The sequence below is a fragment of the Artemia sp. Qi Xiang Cuo genome, chromosome 8 (genome assembly GCF_049724085.1).
Source record: "Artemia sp. Qi Xiang Cuo chromosome 8, ASM4972408v1, whole genome shotgun sequence".
NCBI classification, from domain to species: domain Eukaryota; kingdom Metazoa; phylum Arthropoda; class Branchiopoda; order Anostraca; family Artemiidae; genus Artemia; species Artemia sp. Qi Xiang Cuo.
Window position 1 is genome coordinate 52,581,859 of NC_142801.1, and position 27,532 is coordinate 52,609,390.

Sequence of the window (27,532 nt, forward strand, 5' to 3'; positions counted from 1 at the left end):
ATCCGTTCCATAAGAACCTTATATGCCCCCAGGTCACAACTTACAGCGCCTGTCCCCTGGCCATGGGGGATTTTGTCGACATCATAGTTTTGTTATCTGACCTTTGAACTATTTTTAACAAAATGGTTATCTCAAAAAGTTTATCTGATGCAATGGCTACCTCAAAATTTTCTATCAGATACATTTTTGGGAAAAGAGCTTGGGGGGGGGGGGTTAGTTGCCCTCCGACCATCTTTGAATCTTAAAAAGGGCACTAGAACTGTCGATTGTCAATCGAATAAACCCCCTTTGAAGTTTATGCAACGACCCGTTCCGTATGAAATGCCTGTGGGAAAAATAGAGTGTGGGGGGAAGCTAGCTGCCCTCCGATCGCTTTTTACTCTTAAAAAGTGAATTACAACTTTCAATTTCCAATCAAATGAGCCCTTTATGAATTTTATACGAGCATCCTTTTCATAACGACAGTAGAAAGGCCCTATCGACTCCGATCAGTACATAATTCGGTTATCAAAAGAACGTATCTCCGAACAGCACACCATATATGGGCATAGAGTCCCTAGGGAGAACACCTGGGCTGTCAGTCCGACGGGACACCATATATGGGCATGGAATCCCCAGGGAGAACACGTTTCCGAGAAATTGATTACGTAACCTAACCTAACCTCATGAGCTCGTGACGGGGCACCATATATGGTCATAGCCTCCCTAGGGGAAATGGATTTCTGAGAAATTGATTGCGTAATCGATTGGGAATTTTATTGATCCGATAACGGGAAACAAATCACGTGTCTCCTTCTAAGCCAATCAGAGGGCGGGGTACATATTAGTGGGAGAGGACTGCAGGGAATATAAGGAAAGATTTTTGCTATAGTTTTTATTAGTCTGTGAATAGAATTCAAAGGAGTGAGAACAGTTTGACTTTACTCATCTGGATATATATTTGTGTGTTGATGATGAGTGGAATGTTTACCCTATTAGAAATTGATAGTGGAGTTGATGGTAATAATACAAGAGCACCAAACATTGCGGCGGAAATCACGAGAGGATCACGACTTTGTCTGGAATGGGATGAAGTATATGCAAGATATGTGATATCCTTGAGCAAATTTAAAATGGAAGATCAATTATGCTTCGCTGCAAAAGTTGATATACCGCATGTAAATAGACTTCAATGTGCTTTAAGTGAAGCATATTGAAGACAATAAACCGTGTCGCTAATTGTACATGCTTAGTATTATTGTTGTTGTAATTATTCAATAAAATTGTTTTGAAATCGAAAATGTTCCCTTTCTTTTCTGGTCAGGTTAGAATGTTGGGGCTAACGATTCATGGTCAGTCTAGAGTCTGCAGTCAGAGTGAAAGAATTGAAAAATGAATAAATTTGAGAAAGAGAGAATTAGATCAAATCTAGTGTTTGTGGAAAAACATTTGATTTTGGATGACGATTTTCTCGATTTATCTCTTCAACACAGGATATTCTCTCGGGGAACACTTGACAATATAATGAGGACTGATTCTCCCCCATTGGACTATTGTATGAAACTTTTAAGATGTGACTCAAATGCTTATAGTCAATTTATTGATATATTAATTGGAATAAAGCAGAATAATATCGTGGATATACTTTTGAAAACATTGCCATAGATTCAATGTAGATAGCTCCTCCTTCGAAAGAGGTAACGTGACAGAGTTACTCCTCTCCCCATTCCCCTCACTGAATTTATCGAACGAGGATCAGTTTCGGTTTAGCTGTGAGAGAGTTGACATTGGAAACCAGAAAATGTTCTATACATGTCCACTGTGCATGTACACTCTTGCCAGTCGGACTCAATGTGAGAATTGTACAATTATTGATGACTATAGTGAAAAGTGTAAATTATGTAATCCTTGTAAATTACATAAGGGCTATGCAGTACAAATTAAAGGATGTAATTCATGTCTTGAGGAGATTTGTGACTCTCACCCTAGAGGACATATGTGCTCAAATTGTCACTATGACAAATGTGATCAGTGGGAGAATACTTACCCCTCTAGGATTGGAAAGAATCCCGAACATGATTTTAGTTTATTTCTACGAGATTGGTATCGTCGTGGATTTAAATCACCCTTGGAGGCAGGGTCTTTTCTAAGTTTCAAATGTTTGGGCGAGAAAAAAAATCTGTCTCTTTGTCATTGCTTTAATAAAACTGTCAATTATTACGCTACACTTGGTGATTTTATTTGGTAGCCACTAAATATGATTCATACCTTGAAACAATCATATGCAATATTGTTTCAAATAGACAGATGAAAATCGTGAATTTCATAATATGAATGCAAATAGCATCATTGACTATACAAAGAGATATGACAAGAGTGAAGTTACATTGTACTGCAGAAAATGTGACCCTGACTTTGCAGTCAATCAAGATCAATATTCAGTAAATCCAAATGATTTACCAGCATTAGTGGTTCACGACAGTTGCCTATACACCGATGAAGAAATCTAAATTGAAGATTTAAAGACATTGTTGTATATATACATTTTATTAATAAACAAATTCACAAACATTTTTTAAGCACTTTACTCTTAGGGCACTGAAATTAATATTATGTAGGTCTGAGAGGATATTTTCCACTAGATAGTCGTTCAGTCGTTGATTGTCACCATAAATGTGGAGAAACTGCTCGCAAGTATAGCCGCGACATCGGAACACAAAATATAGTAGTGCATGGAAGCCACATCTTTCAGTCGTTAGATCCTGCACTCTCTTCCGATTTTGAATAATAGTTTTCCCACTGCTCTCAATATAGTTGCTGATGTGGGGTGTGTAAAATGTATAGGGTAGACCAAGAGGATCAAAAATTCAATCGTTTTCATTGTTTGAAAGATGCAGAGCCAATGACCCGTCAGCACAGTCGACGGACTGCTATTAATAATAGTTAAGCTATTGTTCGCACATTAAATTTTTCCAAGAAAGTCTGAGGGCAGACAATAGGATTTGTACTGGGACATGTAGGGATCCATATTAAATACATTGATTATTTGACTGGTGTTCATGGCGCCAAGTCTAGCAGAACACTGCCTTCGGGAGTGATTTTCCAACAGGTTTCATATTGATTTAGTGAGATTAGTGCAATACTCTCAGCCAATGGGTTGGCAAATGTACACTCTAAACGCACACTCCCCGTACGTACTATACTCATATCCTGTATGCCAGACAAATCCAATACAATGATACCATTTGTTTTATAAAACATTTCTTCGGTTATACCATTTTTAAATAGTTGCGAGTCATGATCTAGGGTTTGCATGGTAAACTCATACAATGTTCTATAGGATTTATCAAAAGATAGATTGTAGAGTGGGATGCCATTTACTTTGCACACAAGAGATGAAAGTCTAAACATCTCGAATTGATGTGGGCATCCAGTCCCCGATCCTATTGCACTAGCGCTTTTTACAAATGCCAAAGTGAGTTTTGACGGAATTTCACCATTGATAAAGGATGAATCGGTGAAGGTGCATGACCCCATTGCAATATGACGTTGATTGGTGATTGTATGAGGAACAAGTAGTTTAATATTAGTTCCATTGGCTCTCAGTTTTTTCCACTGCCAAAGCAACAGAACTCATAACCTGTTGTTTGCGTACATGAAGTATTGCCGAGGTGAGGGAGAGACTTACATCAGGATTGACAGCAAGTTCGTTTCTAAAAATGAAATTGGATGGTGCAAGTGTCAATTTTATATACACTTTAACATCGGGCGGTAGCCTTTGGGGTATATTAAATATTTCATGATATATTTTTCAAACTAGATGTAATTCACTAGTTGTAGCATTTTTAAGTGCATCTGTACTATCAGTATTAGTAATATATTCATATCCATTGGAGGTGCCTCTCAATTCCTTGTATGACTTGGGTTTCATCAGCATGAATTGCATATAGCTTGTTTTATTTGAGAGATTATTGCTTGTGCTCACCAGCGTGCCATTGATGTAGACACTGATTTGATGAAATAAATTATGTTATATACAATTTTCATAGGATATTCCATAGACCCATATTAGCATTGTGTTATTGGATTTCCGGACTTTCATTTGTAAATCTATAAATGTTAAAGACACGTCCATAAATTAGTCTTCATTGGAATAAATTTGAAAGTGAATATTATCGGAGAGGGGTTGTTGAGGATAAAATTGTTCATAGTATCCATGCCTGACACTCACATCAACATTTTCAGGATTGAATAGATTCAATGAGGCGGTGATTGAAGGTTGAAAATCCTTATGCGGTAGGTAGGACATCTTAGGAAAAGAAATCTAGTTTCGATCTAACAATTCTCTTCCTGGGGCTTCTTCTTCTTCTGTTTACAGTATGTGTCGGCTTTTTCCTTCTTTTCTTTGACAAGAGTGGTCATGTCTTTCGTTTCCGACCTGAGTAGAGACTGATGAGCGATGCATTGTTTCTGGACCTTTTTAAACCTTTACCATTTTGTTTTAATCTCTCACCAAGGGTTCGCGTACTGGACCTAAGATTTTCCGTAGCACTTTTTTTTAAAATCCTTGCCAGAGCCCCAATCGTATAGTGTAGAGGATGCAAAAATCTGTCGCAGCCGGTACAAGATATTTTCTAGCTAGTGGTAGTGAAGAGCGAAACAACTTAGCAAACCAAATGCCAAGACCATAGCCAGACATTGACGAGCGACCTTTGTAAAAGTCCATTCCATTGCCTTGTTGTCTTGGGCCAAGAGTATTAACATAGCAGTCAATATCAGGACAAATGAATTCCACTTTTTTATTAGACATCTTGTTGTTGTTGTTGAACGATGGTACAAAAATGGCATGTAATCTCAGCCAAACCTTTTGAAATTGCTATGGTATCACCCAATTCAGTTCTTAGTGTTAACTGACAGAGTTCCAAATAGGAAGTGTTTACGGGAATATACTGAAGATGCTTTATATTGTAGTGGTGAATATGCTCTTGATTGGTTTTTCGTTCAAGAACTCGTAGGAGGGGAACATTTGAATTACCGACCAGAGATGTTTTCACAAATGAGGCATAGAGAAATATACAAGTGTCTGTGGTGAAGGCAGGTGGATAGTCAGAAAAAATAAAATTAGTGTTTCCGGCACTTCTACCATTGATTATATTGAACTTAAAGCCAAGGACATCCTTTAGGTTATCATTGAGAATAACCTTTTCACTGGCAATAGGTGAACTAATGTAGATCTTACCCTCCTCCTTTGAATAGTTGAAATGAAAAGCTCCTTTTTTACGAGCAGAAATTCTTTTATTATTAGAACGATATAAATCATTCATACAGGTGAGTTCCTCGTAGGGTAATTCAATATATGGATAATCCATCCAATTGAAATTTTGAATTTGCTCTTGATCACTTGAGGATGGTGGATGCGGCCAATCATAGGGTTTAATTTTTATTTCATATTTACGATCCTTTCTCAGGATTTCATAGGTATTTTTGAGAATACAGTCGACAAGATCCACTTCATACTTTCCATTGTGGTCGAATTTGAGGGTGGGGAAGAGTTTCGTCCAAAAATCACTTGTTTTATTCAAGTCATTGTAGAGAGGATCTGAAACATTGGACATGAAGGTCACATAGAAATCATTGGGCATTGTTAATGTCTTCAGCACTGACCCAAGAATCAAAATCTGAGTTGTATCCTAGCCAGCGAACAAGCAACTGTCTCTTGCCTCTACGAGTACGACTCTTTAATATCTTTTCCATTTGATAAATTTCACTAATGTTTCTAACTTTTTGCAGTTCATATTCATAAAAACCGCCTAAAATTTCATCTTCCTTGGTGTCTCGCAGTCGATAGGTCGTGGGTTCGGTGTCTAGGATTTTGGACTCTTTAAAAACTTCAGTGCTCCATAAATAATTCCCCGTTTCAAAATATCGGTGGTTCTATTATTTCGAACAGTATCACCAACATTGAATTTCTTCTTCACATTTTTTTTTTCGTTTTCACCATTGGAGTATTGCTTTAGAAAAGCATCAAATGTATTTTCACTACAGTGAACATCCCAAGGGCTGCCGTTGGACAGAGATCAATGAGGTCGATGGTTGTATATCTGCATGATTTTATCTAAATCATGAATAAAAGTCGGTGTATTTTTCAGTGTACAATATCTTGAAATTAATAGACGAATCGTTCTTATTAATCTTTCAGCCAATGCAGTCTTTATCGGGAAGTGACTATAATAAAGTGCTGTATTATATTTCGGTAGATCTTCTTGCAAATGTGGTTTAAAAAACTCACCACCATAATCTCATTGAATGTTTCTATGAAAATCTTGTTCGAGACTACTTTCAAAGGGCCAAGCAACTTCTACACCTCTCTTTGATCGTAATACGGTGGCATAGGCACAGTGACTAAAGACAATAATTACCACCTGAATATACTTATAGGGTGCAGTTTGACACTGTTGAAGTGCGGCCAAAGTTAAAAAATCCGATTCCACTACTTGCAGGGGGAAAAAGTCTCTAGTTGATCAATGTTGTTTGCTGCGAAGCCTTTGATTCTGATGCAGTGTGTAACTCTATTCATTCTCTAGATACTCTTTTGCTTTTTTCAATGTGGTGCCGGAGACAACTTTAGAAAGTGTTTTGGGAGAACTTAAACTTCCCGCTTCACCAATATTTTCATACACACCTTTCAGAACTGCATCCATTTTGAACGCAAACACGTAGTGTAATGTCCACTCCCCTTTTGCAAACTGGAGGGTGAATCAATTCGTCTTCGCTTTTGACTAGCAGCCACAGGTGTTGTAAAATCATTGCTGCTGCTGCTAGTATTTTCAAATATTGAATCTTCTTCTTCTTTTTTAAATGGTGGTGCTGGTGTTGTGGAGAGACTATATCCTCTGAGTTTCTTTATAATTTGTTTATTGCCAATTAGACTTTTGAGAAATTCTACTGGATTTAGAAAGATGTATAGATGATTTACAAATGATAAAAGTCCTTTACGATTCGTCACCATATCACAAATTAAATCAACTAGATTATAACTTTTTCCCTGAATTATAATTCGTTTCCCTGTGCTCTCGACTTGAACTTGATGATCACCATCACTTTCGAACATGAGATAAGATTAAACTCTTTTACTCTGTTCATGATAGGTGAGTGGCAATAGGTTTCGAATTTTTAATACAATTGAATTCAATTCCTTCTCCTTTAATTGCACTGCTGCTGCAGAATTTTGAGGATTGATTTGCCGTTTAGAGGGATCGGTGACGACGGTAACAGTGGCGGCGGATCTCTCACGATATGGTTTATGTTTGTCCACACGTCGCAATACATCTTGAAGTAAAAGCAGTTTTTTGTCATCGGCAATATTCTCATCATTAATGAATTTGCTTAGATTATTTTCCATATTTTCCATAGTCGGGAGGAAAAGTTCAAATGGCGTTACTTTATAGGGTTTTGCCATTCTATAGAAAAAATATCTTACAAGTCCTGTAAGTATTGGTCGTAAAAGTGTGGAATGGCAACCGGCCGCTTAAAGGAGACGATTTCTTTTAAAAATTAGTCCCTTTTTCTTACAAGGCAAGTACAGTGGAACGATGTTGCTTTGTCTGTTGTCTAACACCTTCTGGCAGTTGAACATTACCCTCGGTTAAATTTAAACAAAGTTCAGATATTAGATTAATGAAATCATTGTCGACACCATGTTTGAGTATGGCCTTCCTGAGTGGAGGTTTTGAAGTGCTTAAAGCGGAAAATAAATGCCGTTGTTCATGTAGTTTCTTCAGTGTCATAATGGCAACTAATAGCCTTTTCTACTGTTCACCGGAAGATATACTGTAATTTCTTTGTCGAAAATGTCGGTGACTACACGTGGATCCTCGGGCGTGCTCTGATTAAGATCCAGCAAAATGTAACCGTAGGGCTTATTAGTCAACTGAGTGTACGCTGACAACAGAAATTTAGGGGCGACGGGGTATATCTGTTTATTGAGAGTTATTAGTGAGCTAGAATCACGAACAACTCGATAGATAATATAGATAGTGCAATTCAATGCAAGGGTTCGCATACATTTGCTCTGATGAAACAGATTGTTTAGAACTAGGGTTATGGAAATCTGTTCATGGTGGGAGCGACCGGTGAACAGTTGTAGCATTTCCTGTGAGAACTGTTCAATGGATACAGCCAAATCATCAATAATCAGCCACGAGTTCAGTTCAATACTATTGAAAAAATCAAGTCCTCGTATGAATTGTATTGGTATGGTTGTGGCAATAGCTTTTATTTGATCGTAGGACTCCTGCCAAATACTATAGCAATAAGAAATTTTCTTTAGTTTTTCCAAAAACTTTTCTGACAATTTTGAATTATTTTAGCTAAAAGTGTTGTTTTCCCCGACATTGATGGACCACACAGAAACGATCTGAAGGGTCTTTTAAATTGATACATGCTGCTGCTGCTGTTGTTGGCAACCGTTAGACTACAAATACCTGTAAATCATATGTGTCCTATAAATAAGTAGTAGTAATGTTTCAATAGATCTATCTAGTAGGTCATTAACAAGAACAACAAAAACACATTTTTATGGTCATTTATTCAACATGAAAACTCTATTTATTCAACATGAACAACAACAACATAAGAGTAACTCTTGTTCAACAAGAACCTGACAAAAAAACAATATTTCATGATCATTTATTCAACATGAAAACTCTATTTGTTCAACATGAACCTGACAACATAAAAATGTTGTACTATATGTACAACATAAAAAAACACTTTTGTACATGAACATGAACAGCAAGAACAACAACAACAACACTTATTGTCTTAAAAAAACAGTTTTTGTCCAGCATCACTGTATGTAAATTAGTACAGTAGCACACTTTTTGTAAAACAACACTTGAAAACAATAAAAAACACTTAAAAAAATAGCAGCACAGTTGAACATTAAGAATTTAAAGGGGGACCCCCCCACCCCCCTCCGGGGCCGGGGAGCCGAAGGCCGGCCGTGGGCGGGAACCCCCCCCCCTCCTGGGAGCCGCGGCTGGGACCCCCCACCCCCCGGGGCCAAGGGGGTGAAACAGTACAATAGTTGTCGTCACTGCTGCAGGTTAGGTTGGGTCAGTGGTGGTGGTGGTTAGATTGGGTTAGGTTAGTTAATTTATGAAAGATTAGTTGGGTTAGTTAATTTATGAAAGTTTAGTTGGTTAGGTTGGGTTAGGTTAATTTATCCAGACCAAGTTAATTGCGATAGTCTATGCTTTCAACTTGGTCTGAAATAAGGTAGTGACCATGTGGCAGTACACTTACACCATTCTCGAGCATATAGACTTTGTCAGATATACATGACATTGCATTTTTTTCCACTCTCACGGTATAATTTCTATACTGTAGAGAGCGAATTGCAAGCACTTGTGCTCTCGGCATTAGGCTACTTTCTACACAGTCTCTGTACACACTCATGTTGAAATTGCTCTTTACAAAATGTGTAGGCACCCCTTTACACGCCTGCTTTTCATCCCCATTATGAGTTTCCGAGCAATAAACTTTAGGACCCGGGAACACCCCCCTGGATATCAAATTACTCTCCGTCTCTGATTTTAAAATTAATAGTTGGTTGGGGGCTTGACGTTTCACCAACTCGGGGTAGAGGGACGAATTCCAGTTGGTGAATCCATCCGCAAGCTGATGTATTCCCTATTTTCTAAATCACCCAATAAATCCTCGGTTTTTACCTTTAGCAGCAGAGAATCTGTTTCCCCATAGTCAACTTGAACCTCCCCCTCCCGAGGCCATTGCACCTTGCACACATTGTAAAAAAACGACAACATGAGCTTTTTGGAAATTTCATGTACTGAACTACCTCCTGCTATATTCTTGTTCAGTACACCATTTCGCTTTTTCCTGTGTAGAAGAACCATGCCCGCCCCTATGCTCGTGAACGATGGAAAATTAGGGCCGGCAATAATTCGTGCAAACTCTAGAGGGTCAGTCACGACGTCACAGTGAGATCTGTTCCGTACGCTTTCGAACATTTTGCCAAATGCTGAATTTAGAATGAGTTTGTACATTTCCTTCTCTACTTTGGAGTTTGCCTTAGAGCGTTTATCAACAAAAGTGTCGATAAAAGTTTTCAAATATAGTTTCTGATTGAATTGCAGGACCCTATGTATTTTGGTGATCTTCAAACCATTGTTCACCATCCAGTGCAAAAGCACATGATGAACACTGATATTCTCCTTAGGGTCCAAATCAGCAATCAGTTTTTGCTTAGAGGGGTTCCAGTGCATCCCGATATCCTCAACCAATGATCAATTTTAGGGGCTCAGTGAGTCCCTGCTCACTGGTTGATTTATAAAGGAAAAAACTAAATCTCTGACTGAATCGTGAAGGGTCAATGGAATATACCTGTCAATTTCAAAAAACCATCCTTGTGGCTCATTGTCTTCAACGGTGGTAATGTCGGGGAACTCACAAGGATTCTCAAGCCATTGATAGTTTCCACACGGCAAAGAGTAGTGAGACATTGCCAAGCGATACAATAAGTTCATGTCCAAGAGCACTGCATCTGACTTTGCACCTGTGTTGTTTTTTCCGCCTGGATCCGTTGCAAAGACACAATCGTCATGAAAAACGTACCCTCCCCTCATTGAAAGCTCTACAAAAGGGTGCTGATCTATATCGGTGATTAGGCCTATTTCCTCCCTACTAATTTTTAAAATCAAGTCCACAACCAAATTTGGCGTGGAAAAATAATAACCTATATCTAGCCCGAACTCTGAATAGATTTGGTCTGTGTTCTTGCAGACTATGTCTAACAGAGTTAAAACGTCACTGGTCAAGTAAAGTCTACAATAATCCCACCCATTTTTACAATTTCCCTTCGACCACACCTTCTTGGCAAACTCATAGTCCTCGGCTGTGCATTCACTGTTGGTGAGTGAATTGTAAAAAGCTTCAATTGGAGGTAGTTTCACCTCGCTTAAGCGAGCTCCAGAACAGTAATAGTCGTATGCGTATACACCTTCACAGGTCAATAGGTCATACATTTCACTGTCTGGAAAGTGCTGTTTAAGAAAAGGAAAACTATCAAAATTGTCGCTTTTCTGCACTTGAAACAATTGACTCAATGCCTTGGGAAAAAATCTAAAGGAATCTAAAAACCTGATTTTATTCCAACACGTATGCCCATTATTTACTACCTGCCAATTCAGCTCGAGAAGCAACAACGTCTCGGCCGAATTGGGAATAATATTATAGGAAAAAGAATTATTTACCCATGGACTGTCTACTCCCCCTCCCACCCTGTGCATACGTGCCCGTGCCGGTAAAATAAATTTTAAATCATAATTTGCATTGTGAATAAAAACTGGATAAAAAACTGCTGGCTAACATTTAAGTTACACGATTGATGCGCTACCCCGCTAAAATTACTACCCCCAGAGGCTCTTTCCTGCCACCAGTGATTATGATCTCTGACTCTCCCCCTCCCCCCTCTTTTCCCTTTAGTCCCCTTATCCCCCTGTTCAAAATCCCCCTTACAAACCCAGCGTATTTTTTTATTTTTAATCGCGAGACGATCCTCTGCAGACAAAGCCATTGGATAATTCATAATTCATAAACTAGCCATAGTACCATTAACGCTGCCAATTAATTTAGTCAGCGCCCTCATCATGCACTCTCCCTCCTCAAATGATTCTACTATTTCTAAGAAACTACATTGTGTTAGAACTGCCTCTCTGGGCATGGACAAAGGACACTGCCATAGCTTGATTCTCTTTGATTCGGTTTGGATATTGAGGATCGTTCACTTCACCAGTTTAGCTTCACAATCCAAAGATATTTTGTTGCACTGGAGGAAGGTGTTTTGAAAATTTTTAAAACGTAAAATGGCCCTATCCCCTGAAACCGTTTCCACTGACTGGTAGCCATGCCGTCTACAATGGTTCATATGATCCCATAGTTTTATATTGCTACGGAATCGAGACAGGCATGTCGGACAGTAGAAACGTACCCCTATTTTCTTACCCTCCCCTAGAACTCTAATAACGTCTGTGATTGGGTTGACATGGCCAATTGAATTGGCTAGGTCACTAGATGGTGGTATGTACAACAGCCCAACCCAGTGTTTGCCCAAATCTATCGATGGGCCCCTTACAGGGAACACCACGCCCTTCTTTTTTGAACAAACCCCATCTTCAAATTCAGTTTTATTCTGAGCCACAGTAACATCGATTTTTAAATGGGCATTGGCCCTTTCAAAAATATCAATAGATCTTAGCGTTACTGGGTATTTCCCCTCTAAACAAGTGAAATCTACAATGGGAAAATTGGACTCTTCCTTCCCATGTACAGCCCAATCGTTTAAATTCGTCTTGGTAGCGTCACGTGCTAGAGGCTCGAATGCTGACAGGATGAAAGCGTACTTGAAACATTTTTGATCTGTTTCAAAACAGATTCGCTGAACACCTTGACAACCTTCTAGATCTGGATTATATTTTAAATCAATTGCCCTTGGCCCACTCCCCCCTCTTAAAATAAAATCTTTCTTAAATTTACAAATATTAACACTTAAATTTTCAACATAAAGAACTACCGAGCCGCTCCCATTTTCATTATAATTCTCGAGATGCGCAATAATATGACCTATCCACTCGGAAAAAGCACCCTCAAAATTCTCTAAATTTGGATAAATCACACGCATCTCGGTATGTACATAATTTTGGTAATCTTCACTTTCCCCTCATTTAAATAGAACACCTTTAAAACAATTGAAACCTTATTTGAATCCCTCCCCCCTCCCCATAATTGAATTTGTTTCTCCAGCAGTGCACGAATTCTATATACATAGTCATGCACAATTTCTACGGGGTCAAACACAAAATTACCACACAAAAGCGAATTAAAAGGGTCACCAAAAGTTGCAGTGTAGACGACTATTGTATTTAAAATTGTATTTGATAGCTGAAATTCAGGGAATGATGTAAATTGGTTATTACCCCCCTCCTCCCCCTCCCCCTCTTGTATATTATTTTAAACACCCCTCCCCCTCCACATTGTTCAATATTAGGGGTATGGGAAGCCACTTCAATTTATTGAAGTGGAAGTAGGTTATCGGGGGCTAGAGGAGGGTTCCCTGTTAATTCCCGGGTAAAATCATCTAAAAGCTGCCTGGTGTTTTGACTCAGCAAAAGTAAGTCTCCCTGCCCAACTGTACTATTATCATTATTAAAATAATAACCTAAAAACTCATCAATATTATCTGGAATATCGTTAATTATACCATCCCATGTTGAATCGCTGCGGAAGTCCACAGGCGTGTCCTGTCCTTCTCCAACTGACGAGCAGGAGGTAGACGGCCAATATGGGACCAATGCAACCTATAAATGAAAAATAGATTATTTTCAAAGCGTCTAAATCACCCCTAATGTTTTTAAAAAATTGGATTATTATTACTTGAAAACACACTTAATAGCAGTAGCATATGCACTACTCAATCAATATTCTGAAAGTTCCAACTTAACTAAAATCTAAAACATTACATAGTAGGTTTTGATTTTGTTCAAACAACTCCCCCCCCCCTCAATTTCCACTATTTAATGCTCCCCTCCGAGCGGTCCGGCGGGCCACTGCAGCACTTCCTGAGGCGCTTCCCGCGGCGCTTCCCGGGTCCACCGGCGCTTCCCGGACCCACCGGTGCTTCCCGACCCGCGGTGCTTCCCGGGCCCACCGGCGCTTCCCCGACGCCACAGCGACCGCCCTCCCCCCTCCTCCTTGTATACGATAAACTATAATATTCTAGCGAAAAATGGCATTTTGAGGTAAAAAGAATCTAGTTCTATCAGTAATTGACTAGAAATTAACGAAAAATATTATTATGAGATTGAAGAGATAGCGAAAATGCCTACAGTGGGGCCAGAGAAAATAGGAAAGAAAAAAAAGAGTGGTTTTCTTTGACAAAGGAAAAACAAAAAAAAATATATTATATTTAGATATCTCTTAGGGAGGGCGGAGCAGAGAAATTTCAAACAATGGTTGGGGCGGGGGGTTAATATTTTAATATCTCTGAGACACACACACACACGCACACTTTTACAGCGCGATGAAAAATGGGTTTGTTTAGATATTTCTATAAGTTAGGTAAAAAAAAATGCTCACATTTTTATATCCTGGCTGCTGTTGAGTGCCTGAAGGCCCTGGCGAAGCATGTTGGACCTCCTGACCTTCTGTTGGTGGGACAGCTCTTGAAGGCAACGCATGATGGAAAGTGAACAGGCCGACGGCGTTACATTCTTGCACCGATGTGACAGCAGGGTTCTCCAACCAGTGGCTGGAGTGCTGAGGGAATGCCTCACCCTCCCTTGCTCTCTTTACAGGTGGAGGGGCCGCAATATATTCTTCATAATTTTCCTTAAAAGAAGAGAAAAAAACTAGTATTGAAATAATTTTCCTCCTTTTCACAGAAGGAAAATTAGTACGCCCATAACGTAACCTAGCCATAATTTTGTCTAGAAAACATTTATCACAATTAAGTCCCCCTCCTCCCTTTTCAGCAATGTCCTAAAAATATTTTTTAGCAATCATTTTTGGGGAATAACTCGTTTCACTCCTCCTAATACAGGTTGCATAGGCCTGCGCTTCCCGGCCCCCACAGCGACCGCCCCCTGTATGCGATAAACTATAATATTCTAGTGAAAAACATCATTTTGAGATAAAAAGAATCTAGTTCTAACAGTAATTGACTAGAAATTAATGAAAAATATTATTATGAGGTTGAAGAGATAGCGAAAATGCCTACAGTGGGGCCAGAGAAAATAGGAAAGATTAGAAAAAAAGAGTGGGTTTCTTTGACAAAGCAAAAACAAAAAATTACATTATATTTAGATATCTCTCAGGCCGGGGGTAGCAGATAAATTTCAAACAATGGTTGGGGCGGGGGGTTAATATTTTGATATCTCTGAGACAGACACACACACACTTTTACAGCGCAATGAAAAATGGGTTTGTTTAGATATTTCTATAAGTTAGGTAAAAAAAAATGCTCACATTTTTATATCCCGGCTAGAGTTGAGTGCCTGAAGGCCCAGGCGAAGCATGTTGGACCTCCTGACCTTGTGTTGGTGGGGCAGCTCTTGAAGGCAACGCATGATGGAAAGTGAACGGGCCGACGGCGTTACATTCTTGCACCGATGTGGCAGCAGGGTTCTCCAACCAGTGGCTGGCGTGCTGTGGGACTGCCTCACCGTCCGTTGCTCTCGTTAAAGGTGGAGGGGCAATATATTGATCATAATTGTTCTTACAAGAAGAGAAAAAAGTTAGTATCGAAATAATTTTCCCCTTTTTTACAGAAGGAAAATTAGTACGCCCATAACCTAACCTAGCCATAATTTTGTCTAGAAAGCATTTATCACAATGAAGTTCCCCTCCCCCCTTTTCAGCCATGTCCTAAAAATATTTGTTAGCAATTATTTGTGGGGAATAAATCATTTCACTCCTCCACATACAGGATGCGTAGGCCTAGCCTAATTATTGAAAACTCTTTTTGTCTAAAACTGTTTTAATTTGACGGAAAAAAACAATCCCTTTGGCTAAACCACTATCGTAAACAATCAGGAAAAGGATGCCAAACTAATTATAACCTTGCGCGGAGCTTTATGTCAAAACAGAGTGGCTTAATGACAACAGAGCGACGGATGTAAGTTGTCACTTTTGATAGGATACAGAAAGGTGCATTGAAAATGCAGACGGGTGAAAAAGTCACCTTTTTCGAGAAATAGAATTATTTCCAATGAAAGAATTACAGTCATAAACAGAGGGGAGAGACGGGGGGATTAGGTGGTAAAAAAAACATATTTTACATTTTCTAGTGAATATAAAGATATCATAGTGGAGTTTGTATTAGAGTGGGAGGGGGGGGATTTACCTGAATATACTGGAGGGTGACCAAGGAAAATAATTTTATTTTGAGAATAAAAATGAAAATGTATTAAAACAGAACTTACATTGTAAATGGTTGTTGGCATGGATTCTAACTCATCAATAAGACTCATTGTTGTATCTAGTGTGTCACAGTGCTGTCATATAATTTAATTAAATTGTATGTCCGTTTTATATGAAATCCAAGTCGCAAATTACAATGCAATGGGGAAAAACAAGTGTAAGCGAGCCTCTGATTGGCTTAGAATGTGATGTAACCAGCCCTCTGATTGGTTTAGAAGGAGACACATTCTCCCTAGCGTGCACTTGGATGAACAACAACAACAAATAAATCGACCTTGGAAATTTAGTTCCCCTAGATCAATATATTCCCCTAGCGATTATGTAAATCATTCCCAGTGTCGTTACACTTGGCCAAACAACAACAACAACAACAACAAATAAACCGCCCTTGACATTATCCATCAGATATTAATAAACCATGAATAAATAGAGTCCCGTTCGGCGTTAGAGTCAATTGTAGATGATAGCATGGTGTTCGTTCAGTATTCAATTCCCATAAATGGAACCCCGTCATGAGTCCTAGATCAATAAAATTCCCAATCGATTATGCAATCAATTTCTCAGAAATACATTTCCCCTAGGGAGTCTATGCCCATATATGGTGCCCCGTCACGAGCTCATGAGGTTAGGCTAGGTTACGCAATCAATTTCTCGGAAACGTGCTCTCCCTGGGGATTCCATGCCCATATATGGTGTCCCGTCGGACTGACAGCACAGGTGTTCTCCCTAGGGACTCTATGCCCATATATGGTGTGCTGTTCGGAGATACGTTCTTTTGATAACCGAATTATGTACTGATCGGAGTCGATAGGGCCTTTCTACTAACGACCATATAGACCCCCAGGGCATAGCTACAACGCCTACCCCCGGGCCCTAGGGGGCTGTCTCGACGCCGGAGTTTTCGTTATCTAAAATTTGAACTATTTTTAACAAAATGTCTATCTCAAAATTTTTTATCTGATGTATTTTGGGCTTGGAGGGGGGGGGGAGCTAGTTGCTGTCCGATCTCTTTTAGCTTTTAAAAAATAAACGAGAACTTTCAATTTACAATCAAATGAACCCTCTCCAAAGTTTACACGAACATCCCTTCCATAAGAACCTTATATGCCCCCAGAGCATAACTTACAGCCCAGGCCATGGGGGGTTGTGTCAACACCAGAGTTTTGTTATCTGACGTTTGAAATATTTTTAACAAAATGACTAACTCAAAGATTTTATCTGATGCAATGGCTACCTCAAATTTTCTATCAGATATATTTGTGGAAAAAGGCTTGGGGGGGGCTAGTTGCACTCCAATCACCGTTGACTCTTAAAAAGGGCACTAGAGCTCTCGATTGCCTATCGAATGAACCCCCTTTGAGGTTTATACAACGACCCCTTCTATATGAAATGCCTGTGGGAAAAATAGAGTGTGGGGGGAAGCTAGCTGCCCTCCGATCACTTTTTACTCTTGAAATGTGAATTACAACTTTCAATTTCCAATCAAATGAGCCCTCTATGAAGACCATATATGACCCCAGGGCATAGCTTACAACGCCTACCCCTGAGCCCTGGGGGGCTTTGTCGACACAGGAGTTTTTGTTATCTGAAATTTGAACTAAGTTTAACAAAATGTCTATCTCAAAAGTTTTATATGATTTCCAATCTTCCAATCAAATGAACCCTCTCCAAAGTTTAAACGAGCATCTCTTCCATAAAAACAATATATGGCCCTAGAGCATTACTTACAACGCCTGCCTAGGGGCCCTGGGGGTTGCTTCGACACAGGAAATTTTCCTATCTGACTTTTGAACTATTTTTAATGAAATGGCTATTTTAAAAATTTCATCGGATAGGCTAGGGGGGAAAGGGGTGTGGGGGGGGGGGGTTAGCTGCCCTCGGATATATTTTGACTCTTAAAAAGTGAACTAGAACTTTCAATTTCCAAATTAAATGTGCCCTCTCTGAAGTTTATACGAGCATTCCTTTCATAACAACCATATACCTAGTACAACACTTATAACTCCTACCCCCGGGCCCTGGGGGGCTGTGTTGACACCAGAGTTTTTGTTATCAAATTTTTGAACAATTAAAAAAAAAACTGGCTATCTCAAAATTTGTAACGGATGGGTATGAGAAAAAAAGCAAGTTGGGGCGGGGGTGGGGGGGGACTAGTTGCCCTTAAATATCTTGACTCTTAAAAATTGAACTAGAATTTTCAATTTCCAATCAAATGAGTCCTCTATGAAGTTTGTACGAGCATCCCTTTCATAAGAACCGTACATGCCTTTAGGGCAGAACTTAGAAAGCCTTCCCCCGGGCCCTGGGGGGTTGTATTGACACCGGAGTTTTTCTTATCCGACCTTTAACTTTTTTTTTTAAACAAAACAAAATTATTTTTTTTGTAAAAATTAAAAATTATTTTGTATAATTTTTTTTTTCAAACATGTCTATCTCAAAATTTTCATCAGATCGTCCCCTGAGAGCGGTTTTGTCTTAAATATGGTTTTCAAAATTCCTAGAAAAACGACTTTGAAAATTTCACCTTTGCTGGAACTTACACGGTACAACCGATTTTCTTCGCAAATACATCAAAAAAAAGACAAAAAATAACAAGGAAGGTCTCCCCAATATGAGATGGAAAAGGTAAAGTTTTCATTGTCGAAACTTGAAATGAAATACAGATACGACAATCCGCCCTTAACGAAATGGGAGTAAACTTAGATACGATAAAATGGTGTGGGCTGCCTATTCTTTTCACCATAAAGATACGACAAAAGAGTTCTGATGCAGCAATACTATTTGAAAAAGTATGAAAATTACAAAAAACGTCAGAAACGTCTATTGTTTGTTGACTTTCTTTGCCGGCAGCCGTTTTACTTCAGTGGAATCCTCCTCTGGAGAGGGATCTCGCTTAGACAGAGAGGCTTCCAAACGTTCATCATCCTCCTTGGACTTGTAGTACTGTTCAATCTTGGTTTCAAAATACTCCTTGTCTTGGTTGGGGATGAACTTCAAGAGATACTTTACATCTTTGATTTTCGCCTCGGGTAGATCAATCTTTTTGCCACAAAGTTTGGGCAAAACAAGACGTTCAACAACACGGACAGCCGAAGTGTTAGGACCCTTTTTAACCGAAGTACATTCTTGTGATATAGTAGCCATTTGCAAGTCTCCAGAGAAGGAAGTTTTGAACCAAACTCTAATAGTATTTTCCTAACAGAACTCAAGTCGTTTTACCTTTGAATACGGTATCAACGAGTACTTGTACAGATTTACTGGCTTTTGAATGTCAAAGAACTTTTACTGGGTCATTTGCAGGACATTAAAAGGCTGTATCCTTCTTACTTTCAGTAACTTCCTCACCAGATCTAGTGGGGAAAACAAATCAAGATGCTTTAGCCCCCGCTCAATTGTGCTATATACAGCATCAGCCTCCCGTATTCTCAAATGACCTGGTTCAAAATACTTCATAACCACTTGTTCTAAGCGAGGAAATTTTCTTAGAACATCTTGGATGGCGAAGCTTATAATTGAGTTTCGGTTCTGGGACACGCAGGAGTCCGACCAAGTAATTAACTGGCAGATATCAGGGTAAGTATCAAGGACTTTTTCCAGTATGGCCACTAGTCCACTAGCTATTTCGTTTGCTCCACGCCCAGCCTCAAACTCGGACCAAATTCAACAGTATACCTCATTGATTTTCTCTCCAGTCGTTCTCTAGAATGAAAGAATTGCCGTGAGGTTGAATGTAGTTATCTTCCTTTTATAGAAAAATGAAGAAATATTACCCCGGGAAAAACATTCTCCAGATTAAAACTAAGTAGGGGAATAGATAGGTTTGACCTGTCCACGTCACGTTCAATCTTGGTCTTAATTTCACTTTTTACATGAGCGTCATACTTGTCTTTTACTTCCTGATCGATTTCAATTCGGTTTTCTTCACTTACACGTTTTTCCTCGCATACATCACATCGATCTGTTTTTGGAATATGAAATGACAAATTAAACTGCGTGTTGTAGATCTCACGATACTTGAACTCACTAACATCATTTCTTGCTAGTTCTCTGCAGTATTCCTGATGCAGTTCATACATTTTGCGAATGTTTAGATTTGCCTCCAAGAATTTTCTGGTAGACTTGGCTCGAGTATAATGCGATTCAACGCACGGGAAAGATTCAATATGCTTTTTCACAAGTTCAATGTCCTCGTGACTAGTTTTGCTTCGAGGTACCTGTACTGCCTTTGGATTTGGCACTCCTGTTGTAGCAACATTTGAATGTGCATAGTAAACTATTCTCTCTGAAATATCAAGAGTAGCCAAATAAAATGTCTTGCAAATCCGGACTGTTTTCGTGTTAACGACAAAATAATATCGCAGTGTGCAACTCCTGCGCGTCTCCGCTTTCTTCTTGGTTTTAGTCTTGGTTGGAACGGTCTTAGTTGTTTTCAAGTAAAACATTTTCTTCATATCCTTACTTAGTTTCCAGAAATCATCAAAAATCTTTTGTCTCTCTTCAGAGGCAATAGCCTGACTTCAATTATAATGACAATCCTTATTACAAACAACATCCTTCACTTTCTTCTCTTTCCCATGAGTTTTCTGGTTGTTAGGATTCATATATACAGTACCAGAGTTTACTGCTGCCTTGATCTTTGTCTTAACCCAGTTCTTCCTATCTGAAATTCGTTTTCTGGTCTTTTTACGTGAATTATGATGATCCACTGTATTGCTTTGACTATTTAGATCTGGCTCGGTTGTTTCTTGTACAGGTTCAGCATTATTGGGAATCTCGAGGTGCTCCTGATTTTCTGCTGCCACTGAACCTGTTATGGCACTTGAACTAGAACCACAGCCAACACTGACATTAATCTCTGAAAAGAGATCATAATCCACATTTTCTTGAAGAGCCTCAGCTACTTCCTGATCAGATTCTCGGAAATTTAGTTCTGAAAGGCTGCTTGCATCTAGTTCAGGTCGATAGAGAGGATCACTGCCTTTTTCTGAATCAGAAGATAGATCTTCCTCGCTAGAAAAAACAAACAAAAAACTAAAAAACAAACAAACAAAACAAAAGCTTAACAAACAAAAGCTTAGGCTATACAAGCCCAATGGACATTGTGGCTTGATGCAATGCTTCCAATTACTTGATTTTACTTCAAGTCAGGAAATGGAAAATGGGGCTAGGTCAGGAAAATGAAATTTTCAGTAGACTAAAGATAGGCTTTGTAAGGATAGACTCGTCTAGGCCTAGTAATAGCAAAACATATTTTTAGCTCTAATATTTATTAAAGGGGAGAAATCAGATAAAGAAAAAAAGGAAATATACCATTAGATTTTCTATTTCCTTGTCTATTCCCCCACAAAGCCAGATACACCTTTAGGCTTAACAAAACAGTTTGATTTTTCTTTAAACTAGCTTTATTTGGTAATACACATCAGCTGCTGATGAAGAACTGGGTATATTATCCAAGCACCCCTGGTGTTTGGATAATCACTAACTTTGGACAAGCAACCGAGCATAATTTGATTCAAATAGAGCCTATATTTCCAAGCAAGCTCTTAGTCTTGCATATGTATAGATTTAGATTACCTTGTTGGGATTAGCTCAATTTGATCTCAGAAACTTTTTTATACTGAAAATTAAGCTTAAAGAAAAGTTAGCAAACCCTAGTAGCCTATTTTTTCTTTACAGCACATGTCTGGGATTGAATCTATTTATGTTTGAGTGGTTTTGTATCCTACAAGGCCTATAGGATCATGTGTTTAAGATTGGGCAGTATTTTCTAGAATTAGCCTAGGCTATGCTTAAACTAAATTGTGTATTTGTCATTAGACTCTACTATTAACTATCAATGCATTCAAAACATTCAGCAATCCATATGGCTAAAATATTCAGCCTAATCAAATAGCCTAGGCTAGCCTACTTGTTCAAGAAAATTTGATACTTCCTTTGAGTTCTGCAAATTAGCAAATCGCATTATGAGATGGTGCAGTGGTACAATAATGTGCGTAAATAGACAAGACAATTCTGTTATCTAGGAATAGAACCATATTCCTAATTCAATGCTGTTTCCAAATCAAACTATATATGCACCAAAAATCATAACAAATCAGGTAGCCTATTTGATATACTCTTGGGTAAAGGTGCGGTGTAGGTGCCCCGGGACGATAGGGTGGGGGGACCCGACTAAGAGAACAGCAATATAAAGGAAGAAGTGTGTTGTTTGCATTGTACTTCTATTGGACAGTATCTGTGCAACTTTACAACTCAATTGACTTAATAATATACCCTTATAAATAAGCTTTTTTTATCTGGGGGAGCTACACTGCACCTTTACCTACTCTTGGAACAAAATATTAGTCAATTCCACAAAAATGAGGTACCTGGATTCCTGCAAATATTGTGCAGCTTTTGCGGATGTAAACAATGTCCGTTTGGGTTTCATTGTGAAACTTTAACAAACTTTTTCTTCTTCAAAAGTATACGTCGACGGAGTTACGACAAAAATGCCCGTGTAATTTTCCCATATGAGGTACGACAGAACCGCTCTTAACAAAACGGCAAAATGTGAGATACGATAAACGAGAAATCTAAAATCGGGGCACTTCTAGCTGAGCTACAACAAAATGGTCGACGGAATCGGATAGAGCAAACAATTTCACGTTAGATGGCAGTCCTAACTCCACTTCCCGAAAAAGTCGCAGATACGACAAAACCGCTCTCAGGGGACGAGATGGGTTTGGAAAAAGAAGGTGTGGGGAGGGGTGGCTAGTTGCCCTCGGATCTCTTTTGACTATTAAATACCGAACTCGAACTTTCAATTTCCAATCAAATGAGCCCTCTAGGAAGTTTATACGCGCATCCCTTTCGTAAGAACCATACATACCCCAGGGCATAACTTATAACGCCTACCCCCGGGACCAAGGGGGGTTGTGTCGACACATGAGTTTTTGTTATCTGACTTTTGAACAGTTTTTAAATTAATGGCTATCTCAAAATTTTTATCGGATGCAGCCGAAAAAATAGGTTGGGGGGGGGGGCTAGGCCCTCTAATCTCTTTTGACTCTCAAAAACTGACCTAGAACTTTCAGTTTCCAATCAAATGAGCCCTCTTTGATGTTTATAAGAGCATCCCTTCCATAAGAACCATATACACCCCAGGGCATAACTTACAACGCCCACCCCCGGGCCCTAGGGGGTTGTGACGACAACGGAGTTTTTGTTATATGATCTTTGAACTAATTTAACAAAATAGCCATCTAAAAATTTTTATTTTTAATAAATGCATTAGGGAAAAATACATTAGGGATTAAATGCATTCTTTTCTTTTCAAAGAACAGAACATAATTTTTAATTTACTGAAAAAAATACAAATAAATGTACATTGTCAGTTTAATTTACATATAATGATATTTAGTTATCAAAATGTTAATATCATTTGATTTTTTAAAGTTAAAAAAGTAGAAGCATTTATATTTTTTTCACTAAAGCGCATATATTGTTCTGGCCTTGGCAAGGCATGGGGGTTTTGCGCCCAACTTATGTTAATTTCTGCTCGTTTTGAGTTTGACTCGGTTATTTATTGTAATTTCTGTTCGTTTTGGGTTTAATTTATTTATCGATGCTGATTTGTGGTAGTTTCACGCTTGGTATATTGTTCGATTTTATTTTTGATAATTTTTGTTTAATGGAATTTTTGCTTTTCTTTGAAAAACTTATATTTTGGAATAAGTTTTTGAAATTAATTTCTGTTAGTTTTATATTGACATAGTCTTTTCAGGGAAAAAGAAAATAATACTGTAAATCTATTCGTTTTTTAAGACTTCATAGTTTGGCCTGCTATTTGTGTACTGGAGAAAAATTTTCAGCAATTTTTATCAACATACACCTTTTTAAAAATCTGGACACAAATAGTACTTTTTAATTTAGTTTCATACCTCCTCTAGTTGACCTGAGATAGAAAGCATTATACAATTCACAAAAAAATCTGTTTGCTTTCTTTGATACTATGGATGCACTTGCGCTATTTTGATTGGGTTACATTTTAAGAGCAGAAAAGGGAGGGCTAGCGTGGGAGGGTAGGAGTGGAAGGAGGATTAGTTGCCCTCAAATCACTTTCGAGTATTAAAAAGAGCATCAGACCTTTCTATTTTCAATCGAAGCAGCCCTTTTCGAAGTTCCCACGAGAACTCCTTCGATACGAAGTGCCCTGGTCTAAACAACAACAACAACAACAAAATAATACATTATTTCCACTTTGATCTTTATTTTAATAATGTCAAGCCTTCCAATCACTTTCGACTATTAAAATGGGCACTAGACCTTTCGATTTCCAATCGAATGAGCCCTTTTAGAAACGACAACGCTTTCTATAAACACCTTATATGCCCCCAAGGCATAAATTACAACCCTTACTCTAAGGCCTGTTAGGGTGGTTGTCATTCTTTAAGACCAAATTTCCAGTACTTTTAACTATGTTAAACAAAATGGCTCTCTCAAAATTTTGATTAGATGTGTTTGGGGAAGTGGTGGGTGTGAGAGAGGTGGTAGTCGCCTTCCAATCACTTTCGAATATTAAAAAGGGTACAAGCCACTCCAATTTCCAATTGCAAGAGCACTTTTCGAAGTTTCTACGACAACTTCTTCAATACGAAGTGCCCTGCTCTAAAGGAAAAAATTATTGAATAATACATTGTGCCGACATCGTTCTTATTTGCCCCCAGGTCATAACATAAAACTCTTGCCCAGAGGGTTGTGGGGGATTGTCCCCCTCTTCACTTTGTACCCGTTTCTTGTCTCGTTCTCGAGTGTCCCCGTTCTTTAATTAGGCAGCGCGATCTTGCTGCCTATGATTTATGCAACAACTTTCTATATAAACCTTATATGAGTAGTGTGTTATTAATTACCACTGAGCTTACATGGAAGCCTACGCCTGAGGCACGAATATACAGTGCAGTTTGACGAGCACATTGTATAATGTGATCAAACATGTTTTGGAACTGGGGACGAGATTGTGTAATGCAACCAGAAGGATTTATGAGGCAACACCCATTTTTTGGGGCCAATCGGAGAGAGGGGAGGCTATTCCATATACGGTAACTTGATTAGTAAATGGATTCAAATATAAGAGGTGATTTTCATTGTAGTTTATATTTGTAAGAGAATTGAATTAAGAGAATAGTTTATTTGAGACGATATTAGTAGAGAAAATGAGTGGAACATTTACACTATTGGAGCTTGATGGTGGAGCCAGTAACAGCACTGATACAAGGGCGAGAGTACCAATCATGGCTGTGGAAATAACACCAGGATGTAGACTAAACCTTGAATGGGACGATATGTATGCAAGATATGTGGTATCATTGAGCAAATTTAAATTGGAGGAGCAATTATGCTTTGCTGTGAAACTGAGTATTGAGTATATTAATAGACTTCAAGCTGCATTATATGCACTAGTGAAATATATTGACAATAGCAAATTGAAAAAGTGAATGTTATTCTTGTAATCATACTCAATAAAATTGTTTCTAAGTCGAAGATATTTTTCTTTCTATAGGAGGCTAGGTTATATTTTTTGAGTAGAAAAAAAAGAATCCAGGTTAGTCTGAAGTTGGTTGTGCAAGTGTTAGGACTCTAAAAAATGGATAGATTTGAGAAAGAGCGAATCATGGGAAATTTTGTGTTTATGGACAAACATCTAATTTTAGATGATGATTTTCTAGAGTTATCTATTCAAAGGAAGATATTTTCTCAGGTAATGCTTTTCCGTATAATGAAAACTGATTCTCCATCATTAGACTATTGCATGAAGCTTTTACGTTGTGGTCCAAAGGCATTTACACAATTTATTGACATATTAATCACGAAACAGCAAAATGATACTGTGGATATGCTTTTAAACATTAGCTAAGAAATTTAGGACTTTTTTCATGAGATAGATGGTGGTCAAGGATGATCTAATCCTCTCTCTCTCTCTCTCTCTCTCTCTCTCTCTCTCTCTCTATCCCAGACAATTTATTAGTAGTAACTCAGTTTCATTTTGGCGGTGAGAGGGTCAACACATGAAAAAATGTTCCATACATGTCCACTATTTCTGTATACACTGGGCAGCTGGTCATCATGAGAGAATTGTACAATGATTGATGAGTATGATGAAAAGTGCAGAGTATGCAACCCGTGTAAATTGCATAGAGGATATGCTGTACAAATTAAAGGTTTTAATTCCTGTCTTGGAGGGGTATTTGACTCTCATCCTAGAGGACACTTATGCTCTAATTGCCACTATGGTAAATGTAATCAGTGGGAGAATACATATCCTGGTGTGATTAGAAAGAATACTAAGCGTGATTTTAGTTTATTGCTAAGATATTGGTATCGTCGTGGCTTTAGATTGTTCTGGGAGGAGGAGCAAGGTCAGCGATTCAACTGTTGGAGCTACAAAAGAATTTGGTTTCTACGTCATCGTTGTAAAAACAATGGCTACTATGATTATAAGTCCTCTGATTTTTGTTTGGCTTTGACGGATTGTGATTCGCTACTTGAGGACACTGTTTGTGACATTGCTTCAAATAAGCAAATTGAAACATGCAAATTCTACAAAATGAATGAGAATAGTATCATTGACTATAAAAAGAGATATTTTAAGAGTGAAGTTACACTCTATTGTAGAAAATCTGACCCTGACATTGCAGCACACCATGTGTGCTGCAATGTGCTGATATTTACTAGATTTAAGTGCTTCAACCCATTCATACTCGACAAAGAGTGACCAATCGAAGGGTATAACCTTTATATCATACAACCGATCCTTTCTCGGGATATCATAGGTATTTTTGAGAATACAGTCGACAAGAACCACTTCAAACGCACCGTCGAATTTAATGGCAGGGGAGATTTTAGTCCACAAATCACTTGTTTTATTCAAGTCATTGTAGAGAGGATCGGAGACGTTGGACATCAATGTTACATAGAAATCATTGGGAATTGTTAATGTCTTCAACACCGATCCAAGAATCAAAATCAGAGTTGTATCCTAGCCACCGAACAAGTAACTGTTTCTTGCCACTGTGAGTACGAGTCTTTAATAGCTTTTCAATTTGATATATTTCCCTATTATTTTTAACTTTTTGTAGTTCGTAGTCATAAAAGCCACCGAGAATCTATTCATCTTTGGTATCTCGCAGACGATAAGTTATGGGGTTGGTGTCTAGGATTTTTGCCACTTTAAAAAGTTCTGTGGACCACAAGTAATTGCTCTTTTCAAAAACATTGGTTGTTCTATTAATTCGAACAGTATCACCAACATTGAATGTTTTCTTCTTCACAATCGTTTCATTAGAATATTTTTTTTAAAAAGTATCAATTGTATCATGATCAGAATGATGAACTTCCGTTGGGGTTGAGTTGGACAATGATCGATGAGGTCGTTGATTATAAATCAACATAATTTTATCTAAATCATGAAGCAAAGCAGGTGTATTTTTCAATGTACAATATCTTGAAATTAAAAGACGAATAATTCTTATCAATCGTTTTGCCAATGCAGCCTTTATAGGACTATGAATATGATACA